This window comes from Atheta coriaria, unplaced genomic scaffold, assembly GCF_025399875.1.
Source record: "Atheta coriaria isolate IRGN ID8LTWV9N9 unplaced genomic scaffold, Caltech_Dcor_3.1 hic_scaffold_5_pilon, whole genome shotgun sequence".
Classification (NCBI taxonomy): domain Eukaryota; kingdom Metazoa; phylum Arthropoda; class Insecta; order Coleoptera; family Staphylinidae; genus Dalotia; species Dalotia coriaria.
The window spans coordinates 6,327,326-6,350,586 of NW_027045447.1; the positions used below are offsets into that span (position 1 = coordinate 6,327,326).

The following is a 23,261-nucleotide window of genomic DNA, read 5'->3' on the forward strand; positions in this document are numbered from 1 at the left end:
CGTCTCGGCGCTTTCGGCGAGCGTCGTTCGCAATTCGGGCCGTGACGCCCTCGCCGTCGTCCTATCAGCCGAACGCGCGTGGATACACAGTTGCGCGGCGCGGCGCAAACACGCCGGAAACAATATGCGCCCCGAACCGCGGGCGCGCTTATTCGATAATAAAAAGCGACACGCACGAAACGTCAGAAAGTGAAACTCTCAAGTGGGCATACACATACTGCATGCGAATGCTCGCCATTTTATGATTGCCAATGCATGAAAAACAAGAGAAGCGAAATATTTCCACTGATATAAAATTTTATGGCGCACTTAAGTCAAAGTAAGTATTGCTTTGAGGAAAATCTTATTGAATTTTTTTCATGAATATACTAGCAGTATACGTAAACTTCAATAAATCTGGTTGTAAATTAATTATTTAGCGATTTATGGCTTTGATATTATCTTAAAACGCTTTAGGTTTGATATTTTATTGAAGATCGCGTTGCAAACGACACAAGCGACACCAAAAATCATTTATTTTGGTTTGTATCACGAAAATATTACCAATTTATGCATAAATAAGCAAATTAAGTATACAATAAAGTTATTAGCTAAAGAAAACATATAAATAATTAACTGAATCAGTTGAAGATAAATATTTAATAGTTACGTACAACATAACCTCAAATAACATAACCTTACGATAAATTTTCTTCTTTTCTAGCGTTTCTTTGAATTTAAAAAATATTTTAATAGTTATTATGCTGTTTGAAGAAGAAATAAGTACAAAAACTCAAAAATAACAAAAATAGCTTCAGCAAATTTTGTTTTTGGTGCTAAAATGTAATTTAACCTAAAATAATTTGTATTTGCGTGCGAATAATAGCGGATGCAATTATTGCAACTCGATTAAGTGCCAATTGGCAATAAATATAATCTAAGTACGTTGGTGATAATTATTAATCGATTCGATAATAAATTAAACGGACATTTCTGCATTTATATGATTGTCGTGCAGTGCAAGCACTTTCTACGCTGCAGCAACTTGTTGCCCTATTTACGAGTGTTTATCGATCATAAGTTAAAAGTAGATATCTGAAAGCTTTTATAATAATTGATTTAACACTTTGTTGCAATTTTATTTTCTCTCAAACATAAATATAAACAGCAGTAAATTATTTAGTTGAGAGTTTAAACATTAGTTACCGAAATGCATTAATAATGTTCCAAGGTTTGCGGTGACGGGCCTGTTAAATGCTTAACTGATTAGTACGCGTCCAATATTGAGATCCTGCTCGGCGTTCGAATGCAAACGCGAGAAATTGACCGGTTAAGCGGATAGCTAACGAAATACCGAAATTGAGTGGAGGTGCCGGGCGAGCGCATGTTGCTTCAGTTTGCCGGGTTGGCAACAAGCGAAATTTGGGATGATGAATTTTAGAGCTGGCTTTGCTGCAAACGGTGCTCCCTTGTGTGAAGCGAAATTACATTAAATGCGCGCTTGGTTCACGAATGTTTTAACACTCGCGATTATATTTCTGATTCATTTAGTTATGTGTTGAATTTGCAATGGTGCATGCATGAAGAGTTGCATACATTGCATTGAATTGCATTAAATGAGAGTATTTCGATAATTTGCAGGTATTTCATCCTAAATTTAAAATATAACAAAATAGGATTTATTTACTGTTAATGGAAGTGTTTAAAAAGTTAGTTTTGACACTGAAACGTTAAAATACAGTCGTAAAAAGGGGAATATTTGAAATATTCAAAAATATTGAGTAAAACATTATTTTTAAGCATAAATAAACAAAAAACATTCAAATATTTTATATTAGTGTGTAAAAATATTATTTTAAACATTTTACACAATAATTTTACTCATGATAATAACATTTATAATGATTTATAATGGTGCATGCATGAAAAGTTGCATACATAGTATAGAAATGCAACAAATACAGAAATTCGACGTTCAATCGATTTAACATTCAGGAATTTCTTTCTATATTTAAAATATATCAAAATATGATATATTTACAGTTAATGGCAGTGTTTAAAAAGTTATTTTAGACCCTGAATTGCTAAAATTCCTTCGTAAACAACGTAATATTTTAAATATTCCAAAATATTGAGTAAAACAATATTTTTAAAGCATACATAAACAAAAAAACATTCAAATATTTTATATTAATGTAAACCATTATTTTAAACATTTTATTAAATAATTTTATTCATAATAATTTTTCTAAAAACCGTAAAAAATGCATTATAACCATTTTTATATTTTAAATAACTCTTTCAACTCGAAATTCACAAAAGAATACCATTTTATGAAATATTATATTTAATGTAACTGTAATATAAAAATCACCGACTAGTAAAAAGCAGCAACTAATGGATGCAAATGGAAATTATAATCCTCTTAAAATTAGCACTCTCATTCTTGTTGCGAAATAAAACAATAAGCTACTCACTACCTAGCCGTATGTACTGCCAAATCAAAAATAAATTGATCTTTCATATGTAATCATCAAACAAAACTCGAGTTGCAAAACAGAAATGCGATTGGCCCACGAAACACGTCGGAAAGCAAGCGAGGAAAATCAATAAGTGGAGATATATTAATCCGGTTTGATGCGATCAAGTTTAACTTCTTCGTGAATGTGTCTTCACGCTCCAATTGAATTCATTTGATTTTATTATTTATTGAAGCAGTTTTTTCCGCGTCTGCGAAATTATTGATTTCGGGCGGATATTTAGCTGGGTATTATATAAATTTAATGAATTAATTTCCAAAGATAAATCCTGATATCAAAATGAATGTGTTTTTGAGGGTTGGTAAAAACATAACGAACCCAATCAAAAGTTTGCGTGGACGTTTGGCTTGCGCGATGGAAGTTGAGAGAATTTCCATCTCGGCATCTCTGCAACATTAAAACATGACTTTGGCAACAAGAATTCTCCTTATGTATCTCATCCAAATATAACTTTTAATCAGTTTTGCTGCTTCCGCGCTCCTGTCAGGAAGACGCTGCGAATCAAACGCTACAATTGCGTGTACAGCAATTTTCCCAACACGAAGATTACGACAAATTCTTCAGCGATGCAAGTTCCTGACTGAATACCTGACTCTATTGCATAGGTATAAATTTGTATTTTATTTTTATTAGTTTTAGTTTTATTAAAGTAAAAAGTTTAATTTTGCATTTTTTAATTTTTATTTTAAAATAATAAAAGAAAAAACATCATTAATCAATTGAATTGTTCATTTTGCTTGTTTTAATAAATGTGCATTTCGCATGCAGTTGAGCGACAGGCTCGCATGTCGGTTTTGACAAGACAAACAATAGTTGTGTTTTAATCCTTAATTCAATACGTTTTGTTCGGTCGCTCCGATGAGAGCGGCCCTCGGCGCTGCGGGGCTTTCTGGCTTTCAACAACGTCAATTTGTGAACTAATTTGCCCACAAAACAATGCCGACTGCTGAATTTACCTCGGCGCATTCACTCTGCAAATCCGCAACCGTTCACATTGAATCCACTAAAGACCGAAAGCCGATCATATAGATTAAAATTCAATGCCTCTAGACGGAACTTTACACTGCACTAGCAACAATCTACAACCAATACATCTTTCACATAAAAAATATACATAATCTCACAAAAATGTACATCACGTAAAAATTATCAAACCTAACCTAATAGTACAGCTATTGTATAGTATAATCAACGAGTGAGTTGGAATTGTAATCCAGATTACGTGCCATTAGTTTCGGATTGGACATAACATGCGTAAAACATTGACAAGCGCTCAAATTTTCCAATACATTTCGGGGGCATGTAATCCCGGCTGCTGCATGAAACATTTCGAACTTTAATGAAATATAAACGCAAACAAGCGAGGGCGAAATATGCAGCAAATCAAGCACTCTCGCACGTCAAAAGCCCATAAAGCCGACGCCGGTGAACTAAAAGCTTTGTATACGAAAGAGATTAAAGCGCCGAAGGGGTTATTGATAAAGATTGCGCAATGCACTACTAGGCATCTTCGGGCATACCTATCAGGCTCAACTTGCCAGAAATGTGTGATGTGGTGTTAATGTAACGGCTGTGAGCAGCGCAACATCGTAATTAACAAGAAAATCATTACCTGAATAATAACATTTAAGAATGGTATTTTTAGGTTATTTAGGTTATGTCAAATGTTGAGTTGGAAAAGGTTATGTTGATTGACATCATGCGCGCGCATCGATTGATAGTTTATTAAGAAATTTATTCTGAAATTCCGTTAAAAATAAATTTAAGACATTTATTGATGCAGGTATTCATGAGGGAAATTAAAATATTATATTCCTTATTCATGTTGCTATGGTGATGGCTTATGATGACCCTTTGCAGACTTTATTCTAATCTGTAATTTATTTTTAATTAGAAAACGCATTTAATCCGGACAACGAAACAAATTCCATTAAAATTTATTCGTGTAAAGTGTTCAAATAACGCGACACAATGTCCTTATGTATATGTTGACAATTCGAAGCAAATCTCTGATTCTCCTTCAATCCGTGGAACGTGAGATGCGCCAAGAATGAAACATTTTTCGGCACATTTCAATAGAAATGTTTTTTCACGCTGTGTAATCTTTGAAATGCGAGCAGAGATTAAATTTGTAATATTTAATTAAAACGTATATTAAGTTTTAAAAATTTAACGCAAATGGTGTTTAGGTAAAATTGTAAAATTGCATTTTCGATCAAACCTGTCATCTCATCAACGCTGGTGAATGGCGTTCACACATACGGATATTAAAGTTATCGATTATGTTTGTGTCAGCGGAAGCCACGCATATGGGACAGAATAAATGATACACAATGAGCAAATTTCACCTTTTTCGGCAAGAAACATGGCCGTCATCAATCTTCGCTAGAGTAACCACCTAATCAATAACCAAGTGAAATAATAAAGTCAACTTTCGCCGTATTCACGCTGTTTCTTATATTAAACAAGCATTTATGTATACAACAAGTATAAATATATTTTAATGACTATTTTTGTTCATTTTCCTGGTAAATTAGCTTTTCTGCACAAATAATTAACGTTCATGAAGTTTACTGGTGATTTCATAGTGAAATTAGGACGTTTTCAATTTTAATTTGATGTTTTATCAATTTCACATCCGAGAATCCTGTTAAATTGTAAATAAAATGCATAACCCCAAATCTATAAACTTGAAACGCGTAATATAGGCAACCAATTATACTAAACCAACCTAAAACTTCACTTTCACATAAAATTTCTCTGTTATTTAATGTTTTAATCATTTAATACACTAAGAAATACATTTTTCATTAACTGAGTTTAATGTGTGACCAAGTTGTCTTTAAAGACCTGATAAATTACGCGCGCTTCTATAAGAAGATATAAAATATAGCGTAAAGAAATTTTAAAACAACTAACTTTACAAACACAAAACTTTAAGATATCTGCGTATACGGCATAAAAGTTGGCGAATTGTTTTCGTAACATTGCCGCCTAAGCACCGCGCATGGCGAAGAGTAAAAACTTGCGTTCACAGCAAAGCTTTACAAATTAGTCCGAGTCCTGAATCTGTGAATATGCCCGTAAAAGCTGGAACGGACAAGCAATTCGCCAAAACGGAGAAAAAGTTTCCATGCCCGAACTTTTAATGCACTTTCATATAATTGTTTCCTTATCTCTATTATACCGATTCGCTTTTAAGTGAAGTTTCATGTAGAATATATTTTAAGCTCGTGTTTTTGCGGCAATTTTTCATTGGCGCATCGACGACGGATTATTTATTGGTAAATTTGAAATATGAGAAGAAGATTCAATTTTGAGTATTATGGAATGATCGATTTAATGTAAATGCTTTATGCATATTTTAAGCATGATAGAATGCAAATTTTTATTAAGTACCAACAACGGAACTCGATATAATTCGCTTTTGGTAATGTGATACTTCCGTGTTTACGTGGAAGAGCCGGAGGAAAGTGGGCGAAGAAGATCCTGTAATTTCCGCTGAAAAATAATTAGGTTTTCGCAACTGCGAGCGCAAAATCGCCAACAGCACCCAAATTATATCTCACAGCTTACGAGAACAGAGAGCTTCAAGCATTGCGACAATACTAAGTCACTTTATTAATAGTTTACACTAATTTAAACTCAGGATATTTATACATTTAAGACAGAAACGAGACAAATTTCATTAAACACTTTTTTTATTCATTTTAAATTCTTTTTTATTTGGCTATTAAACTTAGAAAATGTTTAAGTTATTTTAAATTAAAATTCTGTAATGTAAAAACACGTGAATGTGCATGTGGACGAGTATTGGTTTTCTTTTAAGATTAATCTGCATACCACGGTAGTAAATCAAAGGTTTCGTGATCAAAGACTTGGTTATTTTTGTCTTCTTTTCATTTGACTTCTTTTTTCTGGGCTCTTGATGACTATCGCACAGATAGCCTATCAAGAACATTCTGCTAGGTATAAACTTTTATCAGGATGATTAATTAAAGTAAAAAGTACAAAAATTTTACGGTTTTTAGTCTTTTACAAGACTGCAGATTGAAATTTTACTATTCAGTTTTTATGTAAAAAAAAGTGAAAAAAATCTCCATGACTTTGTTTTTTAAGAATATTACCTCAATTAAATTTAATTTTGAGCCAATATATTAATACATTCTAACGCCATCTGGATGTGTATTGTGTAACTATAAAAATGATTGAATTGCCATATGAACTTTGATCGCTTATTTTACACCGTTTAAGTTATATTTTTGCTATTAAACTTTACAATATTACTTTCTAGACTACTCTAAACATTTTCTGAAATTTTTTTAAAAATTCGTAAAGCCGTTTATGAGATAATTAAAACATACATACAAACACTGATTTCTCCACATATATAGATATATTAACATATTATTTGGTTGTAGAATTAACATAAAAATAAGGTCAAGTAATAAATGAATAAAATTTCCATTTTTATGTAAATTCAGCCTTAATTATCTATAACTACCCTCATAACTATTTATTAAAGTAAACCTGAAATTAAATTAATGTAGTTTGGTCAACCGCAGTGTAATCATCGTTAACTATTACAACCAACAACATACAAAAACACATTTTTCTATTTCCTGTTTTTTTTTCAGCTCTTACCACATCAACTCTGATGCAATATTTAATTGAAACCAACCGAGTCGCAATTAGGGAGAAATGTGAGAATAGCAACGGCGCAACGCGCTATCCGAACCAATGCAGCGTGCAACCGATAATTACACCAAGTAATGGTTTGTTAACGCGAAGCGAACGCAAAATTATTACTGGTTTGCAAAGATTATTTAATCCATGCACGGGTTTGGAGCTCTTTTAGCGGGTTGCCTAATCGCTGGCATATCGACATGCTGGCGCACAGGAACAATCGGGATTATTCAGCGCAGACTAAAATGGAGTCAACCCTTCTGTCCCGGAAGCCTTTAAGGTTTGACCTTAGACTTTAGAACATTATGATTAGGAAAGTAAATCATTCAATTAGTGCCAGAGTATTAGTATTAGTAGAATTTGCTTTTGCTTTGTTCGAAACGCAAGTATTTTAATTAATCTCTGTAAGATGTTTGATGTTAGATAAAAATGTGAAAATCAATGTGGAAGCCATAAAGTTTTCGCTCCGGGGTTCCTCTGATGTCGATATAAAGACGATAAATTTACTCGGCGATGACATCGCGCCACGTACGCAGCCGTGCACGTCTTTAACGGGCTGATAATTCTAAAAGAGCAATTCTGCTACTGCTACTCGGCTACTGTCCCTTATGAACCAGAGCTCTTCACAACTATCAGCGTCTACAGCGTCTGCAAACCTATCTAAAGGATCAAAGGTCTTAAAGATCAGGCAAGGGTCATTGCGAATCTCTTCGTGCCCACTTCGGCGATACTCTCTCTTCTCTTCGCCATAAAAGCGTCTTCAAAAGTGCTCGGACAGACGTTTATATTCCCGCGTCGCTTCTTTTCACCATGTGCACAGTTGCGAGTTGGAGAACTCAAAGTAGAACGAATTTTCTATATAACATGAGGGATGCTAAAGTTACTTGTTACGCGAAACGCCGCCGGCTGCGAGCCGATCGCGAGCGCACAAAAGTTTAATGCAAATTCGATATTTTAATAGGATGATCAACTTTCTACGTTTCTTCGCTTTCCGCATGATGATAAAAGCGAAAGTTGGAATACTTTCCGCACACATAAAATAAACATTTATCATTCATGTGTTGCGCTCGTCAGTGCGGCAGTTTGCAAACAAAAAGTCAATCGACTTCTTTATTGTGATTGATGATTGAGGTGTTGCAGCCACTTGTAATGGAAATGTCAAGCATTTCAGACACTTCGCGTGTTATTTTTCTTTTTTCTCGTGTGTGTAGTCAACCAAAACCACACAAAAACGTCGTAGGCAATTGAATCACCATCAAATCCACACTAGCGCCATCTACTTGACCAAAACTGGAAGCTTTCCAACCTTAAAAATTAATTTTTATGCTTCAGGATTGTATTGTGGCATATCTCGTGTTATTTTTCGTTTTGCTCGTGTGTGTAGTCAACCAAAACCACACAAAAACGTCGTAGGCAATTGTATCACCACCAAATCCACACTAGCGCCATCTATTTTACTAAAACTGATTTTTTATTTTTAACCTTAAACATCAATTTTTTGGCTTCAAAATTATATTGAGAAATAAAATACGGTGATGTTTTTTTAATAAAACCAATCGGTTTACAATATTATGCTCAAAATGCGAAATGTTTTTGTAAAATATGCGCCGGAACAGACTAGGCCAAAGCAGGAATTTTTAATATAACCGACAAATCAATATTTGCATTACATGCTGGCGTATTTTAATCCGCGACTTTTATTTTTCCACAGCATCACACAGCGAAAAGAGACCCCGCGGTAACGGATAGCGTTGCTAGCATAAACAACACACCGCGAAAAAAACACACAAAAAAATTGCGCGGCTGCGTTCCACATTGTGGTGGACGCTCGCCCATACATCATCCGCAAATATTGCTCGCCAAATAGAAATAAATGAATATCCATTTGTACATGCATATGTCTTCCACATTCGAACTGGGCTTTTTTTTCCGGTGCGCGCGCGCTCGCGCGGAATCGATGCAAAAACACAACGCACGGTAAGCTTTTTGGTCCACCGGCATGACCGGAATGATATAAAATGTAATTAAGACCCCGGGTTAATTCGTTTTGTTTATTTATCGGTTACGGTAAATTGATTTTTGCAGAATGTGTCCACAGCAACGAGATCGATTAGGCTTAGTGTAGGAATAAATCCTCCGCGGACGTTTATAAATGCAATATTGTTGGTTTTACAACTAGCCTGGATTATATTTTCTATATTAATTAAATTGCATATTTCAATAATAAAATAAACAGTCAAAACTTTTATATTTCGTAGTAGTATTAATATTTTATCATGGATAACACTTGTATCCATTTAGAGATTAAATATTTTTTGAACATTTTTATTAAAAAGAACAGTAATGATTAATCTGAGTGTTAAAACGTGTTTATACTATCAAATAAAAAATTTAAATAGATATTATTCTAGGTTAGGTAACGTTTTGACAGCGTCTATTGACATTTCATGTTGTATAACCTTAAAAAGACGCTAACAACGCAATGTGACAGCTTGTTAATATTTAATCGACTTTACAATCGTAAATTTTAATGTTTATGCACCTATAAAGAACAAATATCTACAAAATACATAAACAGGTCTTACCACATAAATATACAAACTTGTATGTACCTAACCTACAAATGTAAAATGTCGTATTTTACTCATGTAAATGATATAATTTGATATTAAATTAGGTATTATTAGATTTGTACAGTAAATACTCTCCTATAGATGTAAATAAGTAAGAAATTTAATTACAAAACTTGACAACAAATGGAATAAAAGCGTCATCGCCCAAAACAAGCCTCATATAAATTCCGTCTCATCTCGAACCGACCAAGTACACAAATTACTTTCATGTACGAAATTTTGCATTCCAAGATTAATAATCTTAAGATCAAAGCACAAAAAACTCTCCGAACAAAAAAATTATTGCGAAAATAATGTTGCGAAATAGAAATCATCACCTGAATCTCCTTTAATGTAACTAAACAAAAGTAAGCCTCCATTGCAACAAAGCTGCAGAAAATGTTGTAACACGCTGTTTGAATAAATAATGATGAAAAAGTGCCACGATGAAAGCTTATTTATTCGCCGACGCCATCAGGCACATCGTAAAATCTTAATCATTTAAGCCGATAGAAACGCTTAATATTTAAAAAGCTTTGCGCCGCACTTCCACGTCATATATTTTTTGCCATACTTTTCGATAAGTATACATATAAAAAAAATTTCCGTTATTTTCTGCCGTCAATATGATGCTCGTGTTCTGTTATACCATAAACATTGAATTATTAATGCATCAAAGTAATTGATTTTTGTAGAAGTAAAAATGTGGTGAATTTTTTTTTCATATTCTGCTTCTATATCAGTAATATTACATTATGACAGGTTGAAATTCACGAAAATACAAGATAATAGTATGATGTAATCCATGTTTGACACACGACATGCATACAGGTACACAAGATGTCCTCCCGTTTGTTTTGGAGATATGAATTGTGTTTCGTGTTTATCCCCGGCGTACGCTTTGAATATGAGAGGCGGCGGTGGTGCTTTCCGCTCCCGCGAGTGCTGAGTAATGTTGCAGTAATAACGCGCGCCGCGGCTCGTTTTCATTTCTAATGTATGCTTGTGCTTTATCGAAATGGCGGCGACGCTCGCACAGTGTCAAACAGCACACACCGCATGATGTAGTGCAGACGCAGGTGAAATTATTGTAAATGCCTTTGTAATCTCGCATGGATATTCTAGTTAGTTTTAGTATACACAAGGCGGTGCCTAGTACTTGAGGTAATGGTGATAACAATCTACGCGTTACGCGTTTCGCGCGGAAAACCTGAGAAATATGCGCGTGCATATATTGCTATCAAAGTATACGAGTGTCGTTTGGAATTTATTATGTATGTTGGTATAGTTATTTGTTGTGGTGATAAATATTGTCGAAACTTTGGTGGGAAACTTTTCATCCTTCACGAATCCATTTCCGCGCTGAAATAAGCACGGAATGTAATATTTGGGAGATGTTGAGAAATCGATGGTTTCTATAAGCGTTGAAGTGTGAATGATTTGACTGGCAACCAAATATACAAACTTGTTTCTTGTATTTGTGCAAAAGTAAATCAATATTAATCTAGTTTCGGAATAAATTCTTTTGTAAATAGTAGAAATATATCAATATTAATGTTTTCTTTGTTATTTTAATGTAACTTGTTGGTAATAATGCCGTAATTGCATTATTGGTCATATTATTTGCATAATATAATATTTTAGACGTTTAGAGACAGAAATAATGTGAAAATATTTACTTCTTTAACACGAAATCATAAAAAACATTTTTGGTTTAATTTTTACAAAATTTTTAGTTTTTGCAAATTATAAGTAACTTTATATGCAAAATATTGTATTTTAGGCGTTTACAAACAAAATTAAAGAAAAAACATTCACTTTTTCATTACAATATCATAAAAAAATACATTTTAGTCCAAATATTTACTTAATTTTTTGTTTTTGCAAATGATAAGTACCATTAATTGCAAAACATTACATTTTTGATATTTCCACAGAAAAATAACCTCAATTTTTCACTCCTTCAGCATAAAAACCTAAAAATTCTATTTTATATGTTTTAATATTTACATAATTCATTTATATCCTTTTAGAATAGAAAAACTAACATCCGAGCACGCAGCGTCGAGAAACTAATTGCACCATCCGTTCCGACTTTCCCACATTCCATTATCTGGCAAAACACGAGCATTTCCCACCGACCGAGTTAAGTTCGCTGCCGGCTGGCCAGCCTACAAAAAACTACAATGTCATTTTCTATTGAAAACGGCGCACAGGACATGGCAGAAGACGGAAGAATACAAAGAACAAACACGAAAAACGAGTGTGCGTGTTGCGTTGTCCATTATTGTGCTTAGCGAGGTCAGCAGGAAGCAGAAAAACATTCTTGTGCGTTTTGGTGTCAAGCTTTGACTTTTCTCCTTTCTCTGGGGACAAGATTTTCGTAAATAACAAATGTGGTGCTGATTTGTCGTCAAATGTCATTGTGTGATGCAATGTTTTGTGAAGTCATTCAAGGAAATGGAAAATATTTCATAGTAAAATGGTAAAATGAGTAAATTTAAAAAGAATAATGTTTGAGTTGTGGTATAAGTACCGAACATAATAAAATAATCAATATTATTGAGTAAATTTGCTAAATTTTTGAATTTTTAGGTTGTAGTTTGTAATTTGGGTTGCCTAACATTAAATCAAGCATATATTTATACAGTTAAAATGTATATATTTTCATAACACGTTATTACTGATATTATTTCAGTGAATGTTTTTGAATAAAGCTTTTAACTTGTAGTAAAACATTAAAATATTATGTAACACAACATTTAACGAGTGAATGTCGATAAAAAGATCCAGTGGATTTGCATATTTATTCAAAATTATATAATTTCCAGCTGAAATCACACTGTAAACACAAAAGGCACAAATTACCTGAACCGGCAGAATTTCTCTACAAACATGCACACTGTTAAATTTATTGAATCAGCTAAACATTGCCAATTATATTGTCGAATGTTTGCGAGTTATAGAAAATAAATGCATACATATTAGTCGACAGAATGTCAACAATCGCAATGCAATTCCCATATGCGCCGGTCGAATAGATTGAAACAATTTCAAAGATCGCCCGAAATAAATCGGCTTTGAAGCAAGTGCTTTCCTGATTCATTTAACGTACGCGATCGCATACGTTGCGGCATTGACCCGCGATTGACGTATTTCGGCGCAGCGAGGCTTTGTTTCGCGAAAAACATGCTTTTTTTACGGCTTACGATACCGCGCGCGCCGTATTACGCTGTTGTGTGCCGGCATACAAAAAGAAGCACGAGCCAAATCGAAATCCCTGATATATATGTTTTCCAATTTTTCTATTGCGTGGCGTACGGGCGACGAACGGCGAAATACGAAAACGACAGGATTCGGTTGCGGCTTACGCGGATGTTAGTTGCCGTTCTAGCTCCAAACGCAGAGAAAGACGAATAATACAACAAGGAAAAAAGAAAACAAAAAGCCTAAACCACATAACCTATATATACAGCTACCTACGTTAAAAATTCAATACGAAACACGCGCGGAATGAAAATTGAGCTGTCGGTATCATTTTCAGTCTTGATAATTAATTGCAATCAAAATCATATCATAGTTTAGTGTGCATTTTGTCGTAGATATGTGTTAGGCTGAATGTAAATGGATGTTATAAGTTTGCTTAGCTTGAGAGAGATTAGTTAGGTAGTTTGCATTCATGAATAATTACCGCAACGACTAATTAGTAAGTAGTGCTTATGGATGCTTGTCTTTAGCATTGCAATTTAGCTCAGTGCACAATGTCAGACCCACAAAAGTTGCCATTTTGTTATACTAAACTTGATTATCACTATGAAAAGCATTTTTCTTTTGTTTTGTTCTTATTTTGTCTTAAAATTAAAGAAAACAAAAATATTTCATTGACATTTTGATTTAACCTTAAAATTTACATAATTTTAAGCTATTTGTGTTGTTTTAGTTGCCTATATTAACCCAAACAACAAAACACTAACTGAATACACTAAACTGAGCCAAATTTAATGCTTCCTCTAAAAATAATATTTTGCAACTGAAAAAACTTTGTTTCTTTGCTTGAAATATGCGAAAGACGAAACTTTTTACTTCATTCAAGCTTGTTTTTTATATCACATGCTTATTACCCCGCTTTCATTCCAACAATTTGCAGTCGGGCTCTCAAATATGAAAAATTCTGTTGAGACAGAGCGCATGTTTGGATAATTAACTCATGCCGCACTCGAGTGCTCGTTATACGGCTTTATGTTATAGACATAGACTGACTGACTGCTACTTTCGCGTGTAGACGAGTGTATCTGGTGTAGGTACACAGTGCATGTTATTTATTTAATCATGTTGTGCTTGAGCGTGCCTTTGTCCCAGCGTTTTGTTAGTTTAGGAAATTATTTCTCGACGAAAACCGAATCCGGTTGGCGAGGATAAGTAAAGTTTGGGCGCAGCGGCTGTGGTGGCTGCGGAAATTGTAACTAATTCAGTTGCATTTCCTTCTTGTTTTCCACCGGCTTGTTAACTCGCTGTTAAATATTAATTAGAGCTTTTTTAGGTGCATATTTGTCACAAATTTGAAAATATGTTACATGCTGTGTGTTTATAAATACAATAATAAGAATATTTATGATTGTTTTTTGCATAAAAGCAAGTAAAAGGATAAAAAACATGTAAAAACAAAACTAGTTACTAAATAGTGAATTTTGTTTTTCCCAAGTGTATTGGTAACACTGCTAGAGCTTTAGAAAGTAAGGTTGTCAAATGTGAAGCGGATAAAAACGTTTCTAACCTAGAAAAATGCTAAAAGTGACGGTCACTAAAGTAAATTTCAAGTAAAACTTGATTGTTTTGTTGTATAATAACCAACAAATAATAAACAACTATTAAACATAGTTTTTGTATTTGTAAAACCTACGTTCTTCTGTTTATAACTTGAGTGTGTTTTATTTTATTGAGTTTTCATTCTTGTCGATGCGGATAACCTAAGATTTTATTCCTCGTTGTTTTCCTATGGCTTGGATAAAAGAAGCTCGATAAAAGCACACCTAAGGTAAGCATTGTAATAATTCTAAAAATAAAACATAGAAATAATATTTCCTCTTCTTTATATATTCAAAACAAATAATACAACAAATTGTAAACGGAAACATTTTCCCTCACATAATGTTTCCAAAAACTAAAACATTGTCTATATTCATCTGATCGATAGCAAAATGATAAATCGAGAAACTTTAAGAAAAGCCCGCAGCATCTTCGCTTTCTCTTTCCATCCCGACGGACCAAAATGTGCTTGACGAAAGCCTTAACGAAACACCACTCGAAGCGTACGCCACGCGAAAGTTTCGCCAGCCGAGGGAATTCCGCCGTTACGCCTTACGCATATTGTGAGGTAAGTACCGCCACGCGCGCTGATATCATCGAGACACTGAAGACGCTTGGGACAACGCTGGAAGTGTTATAATGGAAATGTTAGCAAAGTTCTCCATCAAATCTCTTAGACCATATATATAGTACACCGCGCTCAGATGTTATACGGATCTACCTTTCTGACTCGGCCCGTACCTTTACTCCCAACTCCTTATCCCTAACTCAACACTATTCTCTGACAAAAGACAATGATCACTTGAAACACACTTGAAACTTGTGTGATGCCTTTGATAAATTATCGTCATAACAACATTTTTAAACCAATTTATTCAGCGAATGAAAATAAAAATCAATAGGACGCTTCCTGAAAGTAACTTCATTCAAACAGAAAAAAATAAGAAGGAAGCAGACGAGTCAATTGATAACGTCGGCATCACGCACGTAAACACGTCGCTATCGACTCGTCCGATGCGTACGCAAGCATCTATAAAGAGAAAACTGTTCGAGCGTAGCGAAAGCGCACGCAGATAGAGCCACCCCGAAGTGAGTGATAAAAATAGACTCGGGGGCGGAAATGATGCAGCATCTGGGTGGGCGGCGAGTGTCGGTAAGAAACGAAGCGACGCCGAGCGCAAATCGGGGGCCGACGCAAACCCAGCGAGCGCAACAGGGTCGACAATACAACAGGTAGTTCAACCTTCACCCTCAGGCCCGTCCTGACCCACTTTCCATACTTCCCTTCGACGCGCGCTCTGTTCCAATAATCTTACGACCACCTTTCCACGTGCGGACGTATATTTCATATATAAACCAATTTTCGATGTTAAAAGTTTCCGCCCTGCAAGTACCTCTACTATAAATAGCTTATATTTTATTTTACCTTGCGTAATTAATTTAATTATAGACATTATTCCGTGGTAGAGTTGAATAATATTCATGAGTTTCTTGTTTCCGTGTAGAAACATGTATTTATTAATATTTATTGTGATGCTAGATGATACAAAAAGTTTACATCATTGTCATTCACAGCAGACGACCTCATTCTACTCAAAAACAACAACAACAACCCTTTGCGGTCCATTCGCTTACGTTTTGCATTATATTCGTTTACATCCCTTTTATCTCATTCTCTTTCTGGTCGTAAAGAGTAGAATTTAAATTTTCAAATGAAATTAATGCCGCGCAGGTTTTTCTAACCTGATGTTTTTTTTTCATAATTAACATTAACATGGGATGCAATAAAATGCGAGGCATTTCGTCGTAATAAAATAATAAAATCTCTGTGCGTGTATTATAAAACACGCTTGATATTAGGTAATATCACGTTACCTTAGAGCCTTAGACATATTTTACCTGTGCAGATATTTTTTATTACAGTAAACTCAGGAATTTACGTTTTACGTTCATTAAAACCACATTGTGTTCCAAGCACAAATCCCTGCACATCGTTCTAACGGCAGAATAATAAAGTGTATTTTTGTGCATTGAATTTATTAAAAAAAAAAACAAGAGAAAATATTTAATTGGGTTAGGATTTAGTTTAATGGTGAATTGAGGTTAGTTTTGCGATTAGTCAGCCGTGGTGAATAAGAATATTGCAAACTCGGTGGCAGATTGCATGATAAATTACAGCTTGTCACCCGGCGTAAATGATAAAACGCTCGAGTAGAATAATTTTTTATGTAACCTTCCTTCCCGTTGTCACTTCTGCAGCATTTCTATTAGTATCCAATAAAACATGCACTTTGCTGAATGCGGCTATTGAGTATATCCTGACGTTGATGGATAATCCTTCGAAAAAAACATGCTCGGCACTATAAAACATGTTTCGTGGAAAATATTTATTAAAACTACTTTTTTGCTTTTTTTCGTGATACCTATGCATGAATATTATTTTTATTGACAAAGGAATGTTTGGAAGGAATGGTATGCCATTGGTACGCACAATGGCGCTGCATCTGCACAAAATAATAAACGTGTAATCAGAGAGAATTTTCATGGAATGCGATTATTAACAGAACAGAACTTGGCAAACACAAACGCGCATTGTTCACGTTCACCACTTTTTGTGCACCCGCCGAAACAAGCCGTGCGCATTTGCAAAATCAATTGTTCACACACGCAAAATGACAAACTCTCTCTCTCCGCGAATAGTCAGTCGGATTTTCCATTAAAAATCCCGCATGCATAAATGCATGTTTTTTGTGCGGCTGATGCATAATTAATTGCGTTCATTTTATTAACCGCATTATTATTTTAGTTTCGTTTATTTGCGTTTATTGAATTGCTCGAATCTATTTATTCATTTTCCGGCTGGATTAGCCGCTGCCTGAATGATGAAAATGTTTGTCAAGCTTATACACAGCGTATAACCGTACTAATAACCTGTCCAAACTCCTAGGGGGAGACTTGAAAGGAAGAAGTAAATTAAATTCTGTTTGCTTTCCGCGCTTTTGCCCGACACGGTTATCTCATCGCGTCGCTTCGTCCTCTCATGCCCTGCGATATGCAAACAGCGGATTGCACTAAATAATCTGATGGCACAACTACTCGCGATAGACACCCTCATGCCAACGCCAAACATGCTTGTGGATATCCGTTTATTACTCGTATCATTGTTATTGTTTGCAGAATGTTTTAGATCTGTCAAGTCAATCAAATTCACAAATTCTGTCATACATTGATATTAATTAAATTTTTTTGCTAGTTATGCAGAAAAATGACGAGAATATAATATGTATCTACATAATAACGAATTACCTGAACCGAATCAAGATGCATTTGCCACTGCAAGATTCTACAGACGATTGTGCATGGTGTTTATCGTCATCGAATTCAATTTGCTTATTGTAACCTGTTATTTTATATGGGAGTTGTATCATTACGAAGAGATGACAATGGCGAATGATATAAAAATGTAATTTAAAGGAGTTCATCTTGTGTTGTATTGAATATTGAAGTTTATTGTAAATTACATTTGAGTTGGAATGAAATCTCGCTATTATTAGTTGTTATATTGCACCGCAATTCACAATAGGGACAGTTTTTAATATCCAGGTTGCCAGTGTAAACACGAAAAGTATCACTTTTATTAAAAATGTTCAACTTGAACGCACGAATGCTTTGAACGCTTTGCAAACTGGATGAAATGTGACGTTTATAGACGGGGAAATTTCCTGTTATATATCTCTAACTTTAAAAATGTTCATTCAACGCAATAAATGTGCGCAAGTTGAGGAGTGCAGTAATGATTTTGCGCCAAGGGTTGAGAGCCCGCAACAATATCTAAATAAATTTAACAGAAATGTCAAGAAAAGGAAATTTATATAATGAAGACAAATAGAAATGTATAAATGGGGAAAAGGTACGTAATATTTATGCATCACAATACATTTTGACGTTGTGGAATCAAAAAGGTGTAATTGCATTTCTGCAAATGAAGAATACATGAAAACTTAACATAACCTTAATAATATCATGTGTCTAGTAATTTTTATGCATTGTGTCAAAAATTTGCAACGTTGCCGTGCAAAAATGAAATTATGAAACAAAAAATGCATATAAATGCATATAAACCTACTTTTTACATCCAATTTATTAACAAAGACATAATTTTAAAGAAGAAAATTATTATAGTACTTGATTTTGTACTTGTTCTGCAATTTTACATCGGAAAAATGTAAGAAAACTTAACATAACCCTAAAAATATCTTGTCAATTTATTTTCATGTATTGCGTCAAAAATTTGCAACGTTGCCAAGTAAAAAGAGGTTATAAAACAAAAAATAACAAAAATGTACCTAACCTCTTTTTTACTTTTATTTTATTAACAGAAACAGTATTTTAAAGAAGAAAAACATTATAGTACATGATTTTGTACTTATTCCACAATTTTCCAACTGAAAAATGCATGAAATCTTAACATAACCCTGAAAAACATTGCAACCCTTGTAACTATTCAATTTTTTTTCTCTAAAATTAGCAGTGTCGTAGTTGAATGTAAATTGAATGATTACATTATACAATGTCCCCGTAGCGTTCCTTACAAAGTTCTAAATTAATTTGCAACAAGAATCTTTTTATCTCTCAGCGGTATTCATTTTTTAATTACTAAAAGCGTTATTTATGCATACATAATGTCGGCGCGAGCAGGTACCCGCCGCCGTCTGAATGTGTGTGCAAGCGCCGCTTTTAATTAAAAACCACACAAAGCACTTTGTAATTTGTGTAGACGACACATTTTTCTGCGGCGTCCCACAAATGTGCCCTTTTTCTTGCTTTCCTCTGTTTCCTTTCGCGTGCAACTTCTTCGTTTACCACAGCGCCAAACTTGTATAAATAAAAATACCGGTTATGGACGATATATTCATGTATGTAAAGCTCTGGTGGGATTTACGTAAAAGAAACGGATGTACCGGGTGACTGTCGCAAATGAGGGTTTGCGACATCGGCGACACGAAATGGGCGCGTTCTGAATTATTTATGCGTTGGGCTTGTATGTATATCCATCGAAACGGACGTCTTGAAATATTAGATTTATAGATTCATACATATTTCATATCGATACTGAAAGTTTCTTATTCACTTTTTTAACCTCTAACCACATTCATTCATCTAGAAGTCAGCCATTTTGTTTATCGTGGTTTGGATTACATTATATCCATAACATTTACGCTTACGATTCGCACGATAAAGTAGTTACCTACTAAAGTAACTGCGTAAAAGATGACTGGCTTGTTAATGACCGAGTCGGTTTTACAAGCGTAACACAAACTTGATGAAAGCCTTTTATTTATTTACGCACGTATTTTGAGTACGCAGTAAAGCACAGGCTATAACTAAGCGACGTGCGCGCCAGCAGGCGCCATTACAATAGCGCTCAGAGAAAGTGACGTATTTTAAAGTTTATTGCAAAACTATAATGACGCAGGAAACCGGTGCAGCCGCCCCATTTTATGGTCTCTTCTCTACATTGTCCTCACAACGTCTCGCACATCAGATGACGATGATTATGATGATGATGATAATGACGATGATGGTGCCTGCGCGCATCCTGAGGTTGTGTAATCGTCATGGCGAACGGCAAGCGCAGAAAGTTAATTGTCCATTTATACAATTCGTCGGTTTGTCCCTTTACCTCGACACATAACGAGCTGTCGTCCTTTACAGCTGAACAATTATGGTGGTAGTGGTCGTGGTGGTTTTATTTTTTTTTGTTTTGTATTTTTAGAAGCGTGTAGTTTGTTTGTGTGGATCATTCATTGGTTGATTGAAAAGTTTACCGCTTCCGGTTTAGCTTGTTGTCCTAACAGCACACATAAACAAATAAAAGTAGGTAATTCGACGCAAATTTGCTTAATTGGATGTCTAATCAATTTCCAATCGAGTTACACAGAGCAAATAATGAAACCGTAGTTTATTGACGTGCGTGTAAACCTCGTAGACTTATTACCTATGTATTATTGATTGAGTATTTTAATATTTTTTACTTTTTGAGGAAAAAGTTAGAAAAATACATAAAATTTTGTTTTATTAAAAAATCTAGAAGTTTATGCATCAAAAATATGTGCTGAAGGAAACTTTTGAGTATTTGCTCTGTGGTGGTCATTTTAGTAAACTAGTACACAGAACTTTGAAACAAGCTTTGGTTAAATTATAAACGATGCAAACTTTATTTGATGTTCCAAAACTCGGCAAAGCTGATATCATTAATTAAACTTATTTTTTGTATATTTTTTAGGATAATTATAGTTTTTTTTGAATTTTGGAAATCATTAACAAAATCAACAAACAAAACTATAATAAATAATTATATACCGACTTGCAAAATAATAAACAAAATATCACATCATTTCAATTACAAAACACACACCTAATCAATCAGTTGATTTCCAACGAAGTTAAACATAAATATTTATATATGTAAACAATTTATGAATCAATTTAATAAAATTATTCATGCTTTTACATCAATACAAACTAATTTCATTGCATAAAGATTAATAATTTACCACTTAAATGTCTTTTTGGTCCGTAAAACTTTTTTTACACTTTTGGGCGACTAAAGCTCGCCAAATTAAGAAAAACGTCGATAAACCAGATGAATATTACATGCTGCACGATCATTTATTCTTAAGGGCGGTGCTGTGAACCTAAACGCGCACTACTCGACAAATGAAGATAAATTCAAAGCGATTTAAAGCGGTGCGCCACCCTCGTTCGCACTGCGAATCATAATTAATTCGCATTCGACTGCCGTAACTCCTACCACATCGCATATACGCCCTTTAATTATTCCAATAGCTATAAATATTTGAAGGAAAAAATGTGAACGTACACAAGGCCAATTTGTGCAATTATTTTTTACAACGCCGAAAAAATATTGTGTTATTAAAAAGGCAACGCGTAAATAAAATATAATTGCACAAATAAAAACGCTTAATTAAATTTTGCGATGTGTGAGTACGTGTGTATACAATGTGCTAAAATCAAATCATTTGTTTGGTTGTTCAAGCTGCGATATGTGCACAGAGTTTAATTAAAATTTACAAATAATCCGCGTTTGGTTTTATAGGATATAGATATCTAGTTGTTGAAAATGGTGATTGGATTTTTTTTTTTTGAATTTTTGATATATTTTCAAAGTTTCAAGGTTTCTAACGCAAGAAATATAATTTATGATCACGTCCACAATACGGTATTTCATATAAGGATACTATATACTCGTACTTAAAAGAAGTGTTTGAAATCTGTTTCGTTTCGCTGCGAACCGCCGCTGCGCCATTAGCGGTAAGATTTAAGACAGCAAAGTTTTAATGAAAACCCGCAAAGAGATGCGGAACTTTTCAGCATATTTCATCAAAGACATCTTTGTATAACTTTAACAGTTTATTAGAAAATATTTGCACAATATTTCCATCTTCGATAAATGAAATCTATAAAATCTTATTTAGAATTTAATCCAATACCTACATTTTGATGTTGTTGTTTTAATAAATTTGAAAATTTCAGGTGAGTTGGAAAATTATGCATTCATACGATATCTGTTTGCATAACATTATTAATTTCAAAATATGTACGGCTACAATCGCTGAAAAGTTGCGACGGGGTGTTAGTTTCACATCAAATAACTTTCCGCTGCAGCGTTTACGTTAATCCGTATATTCAGTGCACGAATATAATTTTCGTGTTCTGCGAGATGTTCATTTGGAGGCGGTGGGACTATGGTGCATGAATTTAACGGACGCGTATGTCTACATGTTGTCATCTGCAGTGAAAGATACATTCATGTGCGCATGCATACGCGAAACGCAAAAAGTACCTACGAGTAGAACAGGAAAGTCTATTCATGCAAAATAACCGGCTTTAAAATGCGTTTTATGGGGCCATTTTATCTGAATGCAAATCGTTTTGTTGTACACAGCGTTTGATGTACCTACGATTTTAAGTATGAGCAGTCGTTAGTTGGAATATAACTGCATGTAGTATACCAAAAACATATTTTTGATTGAATAGGATATTTTATTTTTATAAATCATATCAAGTACTTATTGAAATGCATATTTAAGGTTTTTTGTATGTTTGGGACGCTTTCACACAAAAACCAGTGACACGATTTTGGTTAAATTTGGTGTAGATGTATTTTTGGTTATCAAAAAGCAAATAGATAACTTTTTATTGCATAAATATAATTTTAAGGGTGTGAAATAAGGGCTGAAAGTTTATATGAAGATACATTTATATTGATAATTATATTATTCATACTTAGATGGCGCTAAAATGCAGTATTAACATTTTTCTCTCTTTTAAATAAAATTTTAGAATCTTATTCACGGATTTAGCTCATAATTAATCAAAAAAAACAAGAAATTAATCAACTGGATTACTTGCAAAAAAATAAAACACTACTTACATTTTATTTGACCAAATAAAAAAGATTTCCCGAATGATTCTGTTGGGCAATAATATGTTGTTACTGACATTCAATGAAATCAACACGATTGCAATTCAATTCGCTCTTCCTCTTCGCCGTTCAAGGAAGCGGGTTTGTGTAATAACGTCACATCATCAGCCAAATAAATATGTATTCGCG

General features: G+C 34.1%; 1 long non-coding RNA gene across 2 annotated transcripts; it reads left to right on the forward strand.

The window, feature by feature from the left end:
* Positions 1–106: 106 nt before the first annotated feature.
* Positions 107–12,186, forward strand: LOC135792692 (uncharacterized). Of its 2 annotated transcripts, XR_010548429.1 has the most exons (3): positions 107–319; positions 7,157–7,485; positions 11,851–12,186. It is a non-coding gene; the product is annotated as an uncharacterized lncRNA (long non-coding RNA). The 2 variants fall into 2 exon arrangements; XR_010548428.1 differs by lacking the exon at positions 11,851–12,186 and having other exon boundaries at positions 7,157–7,647.
* Positions 12,187–23,261: the final 11,075 nt, after the last annotated feature.